Source organism: Hevea brasiliensis, chromosome 6, assembly GCF_030052815.1.
Source record: "Hevea brasiliensis isolate MT/VB/25A 57/8 chromosome 6, ASM3005281v1, whole genome shotgun sequence".
Classification (NCBI taxonomy): domain Eukaryota; kingdom Viridiplantae; phylum Streptophyta; class Magnoliopsida; order Malpighiales; family Euphorbiaceae; genus Hevea; species Hevea brasiliensis.
This window is the reverse complement of record NC_079498.1, coordinates 1,847,253-1,859,670: the sequence shown is the minus strand read 5'-3', so window position 1 is coordinate 1,859,670 and position 12,418 is coordinate 1,847,253. Positions and strand designations below refer to the sequence as shown.

Sequence of the window (12,418 nt, the reverse complement as noted above, 5' to 3'; positions counted from 1 at the left end):
TAACCCAAGATGAATAGCTTCTGTCAAGAGTTGTGAATGACTTTGCATTGGAACTCATGTGGTGTGTACATCCACTATCAATTAGCCATGATTCTGGACTTTGTGCTGCACATTTTCTTTCACATTTAATGGCCATAAAACCACTTTCCTCCATGTCAGATGTTTCAGCAACTTGAACTTGCTGAGTTTGTTGGTCAGATTTGGTCTTGCACACTTTTTCAACATGCCCAAACTACTTACATGATCTGCATTGCACCCCAGGCCTATACCAACAGTAATTTTCAGAATGTCCCTTTTTGTTGCAATGTGTACAAGGCTGGTACTTTCCTTTTCTGCCCTTCCCTTTATTGCCTTGATAATCTTTCTTCTCATTTTCCTTTTTATAACCAGCAGGCTTCTTTCCTCCTCCACTTAACTAAGCTTTGCCCTTTTGACTAGCAAGTAGAGCACTTTCATTTATATCTTCAAGTCTGTAATCCTTCCACTGCTCTACAGCTTGTAAGGAATTCACCAACTCAGCTAAAGATATCTCAGATAAATCTTTTGAGTCTTCCAAGGAGGAAATTTTAGACTCAATTTTTTTTGGCAAGCTCACTAACACCTTTTCAATCACCCTCTTCTATCTTCCCCAAGCAACCTGATTTGATTTACTATTTTCATGAGCCTATCAGCATACTCCTTTACTAGTTCACTCTCCTTCATTTCAATAGCTCATATTCTCTTCTCAGGTTTAAAACTTGCATTTGCTTAGTCTTTTCACTCCCTTGAAACTCTTCTTTTAATCTATCCCAAGCTTCCTTGCCTGTATCACAAGCCATAATTCTTGTGAAAATTGTCTCTGTCACTACAGCATGAATGATGGACAAGGACTTGTATTTCTTAGCACTCTCTTCTGCATAATGCTTCAGCTGAGTCACAGTGGGGTTGGCTCTCAATGGTGGAGGACCATTTCCAGTCTCCACTACTTCCCAGAGATCAAAACCACTCAGATAGGTCTTCATTTTTACAGCCCAAAGCTGATAATTTTGACCATCAAACACTGGTGGTGGACCAGTTCCAAAACTACTAGCAGCCATAACAAATGGGGTTGAAATGGTTTTTAGTTTGTGTGAGGGAACCTGACTGGGTTTCTCTCTTTTGTCACTCACTATTCAAGCCTCTCAAAGATCAGAGAAGGCTCTGATACTACTTGTTGGACTGTAGAAAAAATAAAGAGCAGAAAAATTTTTGAAAGAAGAGATCAAAGTCTCTATATTATCATTGCTTTATATAAACAATACAAAAAATTTGCTTTTACAAACAGTCAACACCAACTTCCCTTAAATTAAGCAAAAATGTTACTTAAGACCATGCCTAAACAAGCTGGTTCACTAGTTCAAAATTTGAACATACTTTTCTGTCAAAAGGTACAATAGATTTACAGCAACAAAAATCTAAACAAAATATTTTTAATGTGACAACATTAGTGTCACTGCTGCTGCATCTTCAGTTTTCTAATGATCCTATTTTGCGGGTTTTTAGGGGACGGATGTTGTTGAGGGTCTCATGCTTGATGCACGTGTTGATGCACGTGCTTCAAAAGATGTATTTCTAAGCACAGAGTCATTTTCAAAGATGAGTCATCTAAGATTGCTCCAAATCAATGCTGTCCATCTTACAGGAAGGCATGAAAATCTTTTCCAAGAGTTGAGATGGCTTTGTTGGCAAGAATGCCCTTTGAAGTCTGTACCGCGTAGTTTACAATTAGACAATTTAGTCGTTCTTGAAATGCAATTCAGCAACATCAGAGAAATCTGGAAGGGGGTCAAAGTATGTACACTCTGATAAGCCTTTTTTTTTTCCAGCTCAGTTCAAATTATGCTAAGTACATGTATTTCGTTTTTCCATGTTGCTTTCAACTCTTCATTTTCTCAATCTGTGGTTATATAGGTTCTCAAGAAATTGCAGATTCTTGATCTCAGACACTGTGTGCACCTTGCTAAAACACCAAACTTCTCAGGACTCCTCGGTCTGGAGAGATTAATTCTTAAAGGCTGCACAAGTTTAGTTGAGGTCCACCAATCTATTGGATACTTGAAGAAACTTGTTTTTTTGAACCTGGAGGGCTGCAAAAGCCTAAAGAATCTTCCTGAAAGCATTTGTTACTTGAAAGCTCTTGAAACTCACAACATTTCAGCTGCTCAAAACTTGACAGATTGCCAGAGAGCTTGGGTAGCATGGAAGCCTTAACTAAGCTTCTAGTCGAGGGAACAGCCATTAAGCACCTCCCCTCTTCCATTGGACATCTGAAAAACCTTACAACATTATTGTTCCGTGGATCGAAAGATGTCTTACAGTCTGTCTCTTGGTTATCACAACTTGCATCATGTTTTTTGTCAAGAAGTATAAACTCAAAAGTTTTGTTGCCAGCTTCCTTGGCTGGGTTGAGCTCATTGACGCAGCTATTTCTTCATAACTGTAGTTTATTTGAGGATGTAGTTCCCATTGATATTGGGAGATTATCATCGCTCAAACATTTGGATTTGGAAGGAAATGATTTTTTTAATCTTCCCACTGGTATTCAATATCTTCCTAAGCTTGTTGTATTGGTGCTGACTTCCTGCAGAAATCTCAAATCAATCTTAGAGCTTCCATCAAGCTTAAAGTTTTTGTGGGCATCAAACTGCGCATCAGTCGAAAGAATATCACTTAAATCAAATGGATTCCTGCGGATGATGTTTCTGTCTAATAGACCAAAACTACCAGAGATTCAGGGATTGGAAGATATAGAGCAAGCAATCGCCATTGTAATGCCATCAGGAAGGAACAGTTATGCAAATGATTTTAAGAAATTTCTTTGTCAGGTTCTCTTCTCCCTCTCTCTCTCTCTCTCATACACACACACACACACACACACACTCAAGCAGAGGTTATATAACTATATTTAATTTAATAAGTTTTCATTGAAACAGGCACTATCCCAGCATAAGCCTTAAGCGATTTGTCTCCAAAGCAGAGAGTTACCCATGTGGTTAAGTTATCGAGGAGAGGGATCTTCATTGTTATTTCGTGTACCCACAGTTTCAGAAGGAAACACTGAGGGTTTTATTTTGTGGATTGTTTGTGCAATAAATGACACAACTGCTAATGTAGTTGTGACAACCACATGCAAGAGCAATAGTTCCACGACATGGGAGATGGCATCTGACTTCAGTCTTGTTGGAGCTTGTGATGATCGTTCTTTGTTGACTTATTTACCATTTCAATGTGCAATTGAAAGCGGACAAGAATTGGAAATTACAGTTCAGGCTGGTGCTAACAACATGGTTAAAAACTGTGGTATCTCTCTAATCTATTCAAATGGCCATTTTTGGTTTGATAAAAGGATTGAAGTGTCATATTCTCCACAAGAAATTTGTTGTTTTGGCAAAAGAAATTGCAAGATGCCCAATATGCAACGGCATGATTACTTATGGTATAGTTGGTGGGGGTAAACTAACAAAATAAGTATTGTTATTTTTATGTGGTTTGAATTTTGTATATGTCTCTAAATTGTAACCCAATTGTAATATTTTGTCTTTTACAATAGAGCTGTGAGATATTCAGAAAACACTTTGGGGTTGAAGTTTGAGAATTCCGAGTAATTGTATTTTGAATTTTTTCATTATATTAAAATTTTTTTCTTGTCTTGCCTATGAACATAGACTTTACAGTTGAACCATAAATCATATATTATTTTTCTTCCCTTTTTTTCCATTTTCTTATATTGTGTGATTATACGATTATGCATACCTTAAATTTGTGTGCCTTAAATTTATGTACCCGCTATAACATATTTCTATTGCAACTTAAATTTATTTTCTATTTCATCCACGCTTTGCTTTCAATGGATTAAAGCTATAGATATATAGCATAAAGGATTGGAAAATTATTTAGTGAATTGTCACACCTTTATCTCTATTGAATAATCATTCTTCCTATGCTCTCCAAGACTGTGGAGTTTAGCCAATCAAAGCTCTAAGATCCATCAAACTGATACCCACTATTCACCCTAAATTTCTTGCAAAACTGATGAGTTGTGTGGGGTGAGTATAAACTACCCAGTGAGTTGGCATTTATAATATACATCACGCAATAAAAAGAAATATAGAAGAAATAAGCTAAATGGATAGATGAAAAATAATAACAAGAAGAAGAAATTAGAACAAGCTGAATAAATTGAATAATCAAATCAACATGCTATACAATTCTAGAATCTCCAAATAACTTAAATTATATTCTTCCTAGTCTCCAAGTATTCCTAACAGATATAAAAATTATCGATAATTGATACTTGACATCCACAGATATGTTGGAGTATCGAAATAGATATAAAAAAATCATAACAATGCTGTGTCAAATCTCGTAGTGGCAGCTCCACCCTCTCTATAGGCAGCCCTTTCCTACGGCACTAAACTGAACTGTCAGCACCCCTCTAACGGGAGCAAATATGTTAAATATAAATTTGTATCTCATAGTGATACAAGAGCATATCATGATTGTCAATACCATAGATCATCAAATTTATAAACTCCAATAACCAACTTCTGTCAAACAAATCATTGCTAACCAAAGTAGCCAAGCAATTCCATCATAAATGCCCACAATCTCATAATTCTTCTTATAATTCTAAAATATTAAATAACATCTGTTAAACTTTGCTACTATCATCTATCTCTCTGTACAAGCTATTAGTCTCATCATCATTTACCATTTATCTCAATTTCATAACGTCCAACTCTCTTTCTAGACTTGCTAGTATGCATGAAATATTGAAATAGCAATAAGCAACAATAGAATGAAATTAGATTGAACAATAAAAATGAATCAAATAATCAAAAATAATATCAGAAGCAATTCACCATTTTCAATTTTCAAAGGATCAAGAATCAATTGAGAAGCAAATTCATGCCATATATTGTAAATACCACTCACCTGACCTCATGATACCAACTAGCAAATATCACCTTCCATCCACTTAAAACCATAATCAAAAGCTCCTCCTAAAATCATAACAATAATCAACCAAAATCAACCGTAAACTTCTACTTTTCTAATTAAAAATCTGATAAAATTTAACAGCATTTCCAATTAAATTGGACTAAACTCTCCATCATAAATCTCAAATCTACAAGCCATTAGTCATATCAATATTTTCAATTATCCAACTTATAGCTCTATAAAAATTATAATATCAAAAATAATACTCAATTCCATAATTTTCTTAATCATTAAAATATACTTGTACACCAAAAATCCAACTAAAATCCATATATATATTTCTCAAAAAATATTCCACAATCACATAATAATTCAACAACTTCATATCCTATCTCAAAATAATCTTAGTTCCATCAAAATCACTTATTCAACTTAACTTAACCATTAATACCCAATCTGACAGCTTGCGCATTCAAATTTATATATAATGATCCAACCGTCAGATAAATCTCAAATTCTGCTTTTTCTTTTCTTTCTTTCTTTTTTTTCCTTTCTCCTCCATTTCTTCCTCTTTTCCCAACTCTGCTTTCCTCTTCTTTTCTTTTATATATTTATTTATTTATAGAAACTGCTGGAGAAACCAGCTCAAGTGAATTGCAACCTGCTGTCCAAAATTTTTAACTAAATTTCATTTTGATCCTTCAATTTTTTAAAAATCTTATTTTCCACCTCAAAACTTCTACAACTTTTTCTTTAAATTCAAGTTCAAATTAAATTTTTCTCCCCAAAACTTTATAAATTTTATTTCTATTCAAATAATAACCATATGTAATTTTTCTTCAAAAATTAGGGTGTTACATGAATTCTCTCTCACATTTTATATAGAGCTTATTATTCATATTTGAAGGATGAATTTAATTACATATGAATATAGGGTTATTTTTTGTATACACAATCTATTTATTTTTTTAATTACTTTTAATAGTTTTCCATTTTTTACGTCATCACATCAATCATTAAATTGAATGTCAAACACTCGCTGAGTTGACTAGAGATAGATCAAACACTCGTTGAGCTTCATTACAGCATTTCCACGTTATTGACAGTTGACAAAAAGTAAAAACGCCTTGAATAAGCTGGAGAGTAGACGGGGTGCCGTCTTGACGGCGTCAAGTTGAAGTGTATCTTTAATATATTTTCAACAATTTATTGATTTACCTTTTTCTTTATCAGCCAAATAATAAAGTTTCAATAAAACCCATGAATTTTATAAATCACTATTCCAAAATCCATATCAATCCAGACATTGCCCCTCCATTGTCCTCTCTGAAATGCAATATTGCCATTTAAATGTGTTTAATTTTTCTGAATTGATTTTGTTTAATTAATTAAGTTAATTGTCAAAAGTTTAATTAAATTATTTGACCTATACATAAATAATTATTCTCTGTGGATTATTTGTGCAATAAATGACACAACTGCTAATGTAGTCAAAACCACATGCAAGAGCAATGCTTCCACATGGGAATCGGCATCTGACTTCGATCCTGTTGGAGCTTGTGATGATCATTCTTTTGTGGAGCTTGTGATGATCATTCTTTTGTGACGTATTTACCGTTTCAATGAGCAATTGAAGGTGGAGAAGAACTGGAGATTACAGTTCAGGCTGCTGCTAACAATATAGTAAACAACTGTGGTATCTCTCTGATCTATTCAGATGGTCATTTTTTGTTTGAAAAAAGGATTAAAATGTCAAAATCTCCAGAAGAAATTTGTTGTTTTGACAAAAGAAATAGCATGATTCCCAATATGCCACTGCATGATTACTTGTGGTATAGACGGTTGGGTTAAACTAACAAAATTGAGAAAAATTTTTATTGAAACTTAAATTTACTTTCTGTTTTCATCTATGCTTTGCTTTCAATGGAATATTTAGAGGATTTATTTATTGAATTATCTCTCACATTTATATAGATCTTATTGTTCGTATTTGAAGAAAGACTTTAATTACTTGTAAATATACAGTGTATTATTTTATGTATACATGATGAATTACAATTTATAATTCAGACTCTCTTCTTCTTCTTCTTTTCTTTTTTCTTTTTTTTTTTTTTCAAAAAATTATCATCTTTCATTTCTTAGCCCATAAACAGAGCTTAATGAAATCTAATATGAAAAAGAAGGTGAATTTGTACTCTTTTTTTAAATGTTCTTGAAGTTTAAATTTTGCTTGTAATTAATCATGGACACGACAACATTCTACTAAAATTACAACTCACTTGGCACTCAATTTTGGAGGTTTTTTACTATATCTATAAAAACAAATTTTCAAAATCCATCTCTAAATTAGAAACGGATTTTAGAGTAAATTTTTAAATTTTTGAGCTTTTTTTATCTATATATTTGAGAAACGAATTTTAAAATTTAGAAACAAAATTAAATTCACTTATAAATTAGAAATAAATTTTGAAATTTGTTTCTAAATTTTGAAGTTTTTTTTTCCTTATTTCTACATTCTAGAAAATTTGTTTCTAGTTAAAACTGGAATTAAATTAGAAATAAATTTTACAGTTCGTTTTTATCTCTACATTTAAAAGATTCATTCCTAATTAAAAACGAAATTAAATCTATCTCTAAATTATAAATTAATAGATTTTAGAGTTAGTTTCTAAATTTTGAAACTTTTTTTTTCTATCTCCACATTATAGAAACATATTTCAAAATTCGTTTATAAATTTAGAAATGGAATTAATCTGTTACTATTTTAAAAATAAACATATTTCAAAATTCATTTATAAATTTAGAAATGAAATTAATCTATTTCTATTTTAAAAATGGATTTTGGAATCTATTTTTTCTACTTTGGAGGTTTTTTCCCCTATCTTGACATTTTAGAAATCTGCTTCTACTTTGAAGTTCATTTCTATCTCTATATTTTAGAAAATCTGTTTCTAATTGGAAATATAATTAAATTAGTTTCTAAATTAGAAACGGATTTTTGAGTTCTTTTCTAAATTTTGGATTTTTTTTTTCTATATCTACATTTTATAAACAGATTTTACATAAATTAAAAAAAAAAGAAATAAATCCATTGCTAGTTTAGAAACAAATTTTGGAGATTTTTTTTTTTCATATCTCCAAATTTTAGAAAATCCGTTTCTAATTAGAAATGAAATTAAATCAGTTTCTATATTAAAAAACGGATTTTAGAGTTTGTTTCTATCTCTATATTTTAGAAAATTTGTTTCTAATTAGAAACAGAAGTAAATCCATTTCTAATTCATTTATAAATTTTAGAGTTTTTTTTTTCTCTATATAATTTAGAGTTTTTCTCTAAATTTTAGAATTTTTTTTTCATATTTCTACATTTTCAAATTATTTAGAAATAGAGTTAAATCCAGTTCTAAATAGAACTGATTTTAGAATTCATTTCTAAATTTAGAAAATCTTTATTCTAAATTTAATCCGTTTCTAAGTTTAACATCAATTTTTGGACGCTAAATTTTCAATGGATTTTTATTTGTTTTTTTAATTCTGTTTTCATTCCATTGCTATATTTAATATGCAAGTTTAGTTTCTATTATGTTCTAACTAACTACAAATTAGAAACGAACACAATCCATTTCTAATTTCTATTAATATTTCAACAATTTCTTGTAGATTAATAAGGGATTCATCAACTGTTGAAATGAATTCGAGCTTCAAGTTGTTATTAATTATTGCAATGAAATTAGGACCTTGATCAAGACAACAGAATGAATAAAAACAAATAAATTTTTTAACTCATTCACTAGTTGATTATAAATGACAGGAAACATTGTTGATAACCCATTGGGATTTGACAAGTAATCAGTGTCTTCAGGTTAACTCGAATCCAGAAAAATAGAAGGAATTATTACATTAATCTTTTAAAGAATCTCGAGAGAGTAAATTATTATTTGATATGATAAATTAATTTGCATATATAATTTATTACCAGTTTAGTATCAAAAATCATATACTAATTAATGAGTTTTTAACAATCTTCGCAAATAAATTATTAATTTAATTAATAATTAAATTAGAAATTCTAATTTAATTAAATAATTAAAATTTAATGATTCAAACAGAATACTAATTATAATTAATTTTTTTACTAACATTAATTTAATTTACTATTGAAGATTTGTCAGAGAAATCCTATTTATAGTAGGAAAAGGAAAAAAATCAATTAGGTTTATTTCCTATTCGGCCGCTAATCCTTTTTAGAAAGGAATTATGAAAGGTTTCCAATCCTATACGTACCGCTTGGCAAAAAGCACTATATATACAGATATATTTCGTCAATGTGTGTAACCAAGAAATTTATTATTCTTGTTAAACCTGCAGATATACATTGTTGAAGAAATAATTTTGCATGGAGGATTCACACATCAGGTATTTATAATTATATATATAATTGCTTTGTCGTGTTTTTTGACTGCTAAGCATTCCAAGATCTCAAATAAATCCTTCAAAGAAATCCTGTAGTTTCAAACCAATAAGTTTTAGTTTTAGTGGTATTAAATTTTTTTCAAATCGGAAAATTAATTTTAATTTCTTTAAATATATTATATGAAAATGAAATTGCAATGCATTTACCATTGATGAGACATCTTGAATTGAAGCCCACGTAGGCAGAACGTTTTGAAAAGTTGAAGACTGACTCAGACTTGGAACCCAAGTAAAGTGGTGGGTTTTTGACGAATAGAAGTGTAAGTTTCAGAGAGAAGGTTTTAAGTTTTCTTAAGCGAATGGGGTAAGCAATGCACAAGCAAGCTTTTTGCCACAACTCCCTCTCCCTTAGCAGATATTAAGGGTTAGTTATAGCTATATATGTCCTCCAATAATTGAGTTTGCCAAGAAAATAGTATCAAGCAAATCAGAAGTTTGAGCTGTCACTGCCAAGCCCAAAACCACCAATTCTTTTCTTCTGTTATGCTTGTTTGCTTCTTGTTACCTCTAGCTAACAAGCTTTCTTTTGTTTCTCTGTTTTGCTTCATTTTTGCTCTCCAGTGAGACGTATCTGTCCCATTCTTTTGAAAAAAAAAATTTATTGCCATTCAGTTTGATAGGCCGATAAATTTATTCCTTTTCTTTAAAATTGATTATCACCTTTCATTGCTCTGCCCACAAAGCAAAGCTTGATAAATTCCACTATGAAAAAAAGGTACTCCTTAAATGCTTAATTTCTTTGTTGTCTTCTTTTTTTTTTTTTGTTTTTTAATGTTCTTGAAGTTTAAAGTTTGCTTGTAATCATAGAAACGGCAACATTTTACTGAAATTACATGCCACTTAGGATCAATTTTTTATGATTTTAATTGTTGTTTATCTTTTTTGTTTTTCTGTGTGTTTTTTTTTTCTCTATATTGTAATTATATGTGCTTTAGCTTTGTTTCGCTTGTCATGACATACAGTTAATTAAATGTTTCCAAGCATGATTACGATTGGATTTCTCTCCCTTTATAGAAACTAAAAAGAGATTTGTTATATGATGAATTAATAATATATATTATTGATGAATTTTACTTTAAATTGAAGGGTCTTTCAACCAAGGCTGAACTTCTAAGGAAAACGTATCCAAAAAAAATTTCTGAAGAATCCATTCAAACATTCGAAGATGGAGATGATATTACGCCGTGGCTTCATGAAGGGTGGAGAAGACCAACCTCAGAAAGACCTTCATGTTTCCTCTATGTTCTTGGAAACATCTCCCTTTGATGACAGGCTACTGCCTCTGACTTTTTCAGGAAAATTTGTGCTTGTACCAGATGGTCTGCATTGCCCCATCTGCTACTCTTTCCATGGTTACCCATCTCATGAACTAAGTGATAAAGAGAGTGAAGAATTCCTTCAACTCCTTGAGCACTGTCCTTGTCCCTATTTTTGTGCTTATATCGAGCTACCTCGCCATTGGGTGATAGTGTATAATGATTACCTGAACCAGTATTTTAATAGATTGGATAGAAAGTTCAATTCTTTAGAGGCCTGGATGGAAAGGAATAAAGAATTAGAAGAAAAATCATGGAAACTTGTCAAGGAGATTGAGACTACTAAAGAAAGTTTCTCTCTTGGTCCTGTCTTTCAAAAGCTAAGGGAGATGCCAGAAGGAATTCTTGATGATTGCAAAAATTTTTTCTCAGAAATTCTGAATTTCTTTTATGAAAACCGAATAGGTTTTGTGAAAGGGAAGTATTTAATCATATCAATTGAACTTTTGTTTCGATATTGCCAGGGAGACACCCAACAATTCTTGCAGTATCTTGGTCAGGCCTATTCTTTAGTTCAATCTCTATACTGTTCTATTTCTAGGATGGCCATTGAAGTAGGTTTTTGGCAAGTTTGTCCAGAATTTGGAGGTTTTTTCTGGAAAAACATCGACTTCAAGAAGAATTTTCCTTTCTTGAGAGAATTTATGCAAGAAAAGATGATTTTTGTCAAAAAATTTTCTTTGTCAATGGGACCTTATTACTTAATTGGAGGTGGATACTTCTCCTATATACACAATACAAGGGGAGATTTGGTGGTATGGTACATTCCCAATTTCTGGCCACAAGATAACTTTGGATTCAATCCTGATAAAAAATATTTTCTTCACAATTCCAAATACTTTTGGTATGGTCTAGAAGAATCCCAATTTGGTTGTCATTACAGTGGAGTAACTCAGGAAGTTTGCGACTATAACATGTTGCAATTTCTTTCAGAATACTTTTCAACTGAGGAGTGAAATCCCAACTAGTAAACACAATGATTCAGAGAAATATTTATTTTATAGTACAGATTGATGCTGCAAATCAGTTTATTACTTCCTCATATGTAATATTTCATCCCTTCCTGATATTGTCCTCTTAATCATAAACTCGTCAATGGATTAATAGTTAAATACATGTTTCGTAATGCATGAGATCAAGAATTACCCTTTTCTTTTAAAATTTCTCACGTATTAAAATGGAACCATCTGCATCAATTGGGAAACGAATAAAGTAAAGATAAAAATTCATTAATTTTTGGGATGTATTCTATTATGGAATAATGTCCAATTTACCCCTTGTATTTATCAAGAGGGTTCAATTTAGTCCATTTTTTACTTTTGAGCCAAATTAGCCCCTAAAGTTTTAATTAAAGCTCAAAATAGTCCAGCCATATACAAGTGAGATACACGCACCAAATTAAACAAATATTTAATAATTTTTTATTTTTAATAATAAAATATTATTTTAAAAATAATTAATTGAAATTAAAAATAAAAAAATGCTATTTTTATACTCTTATATAATTAAGTAAATTTATAAAATTAAAATTGAAATTGAAAACCAAATTTGTTATATTTACAAATAATTATATTAAAAAGCATAAAAATATTATATTTATATTTTCATATAATTAATTAAAATTCAAAAAATTATAATAAGTGTTAACTAGCGAAAATTAAAAATATAAA

At 30.8% G+C, this 12,418-nt stretch overlaps 1 pseudogene; it reads left to right on the top strand.

The window, feature by feature from the left end:
* Positions 1-1,614: 1,614 nt before the first annotated feature.
* Positions 1,615-2,975, top strand: LOC110663159 (disease resistance protein RPV1-like; annotated as a pseudogene).
* The last annotated feature ends 9,443 nt before the right edge of the window (positions 2,976-12,418 follow it).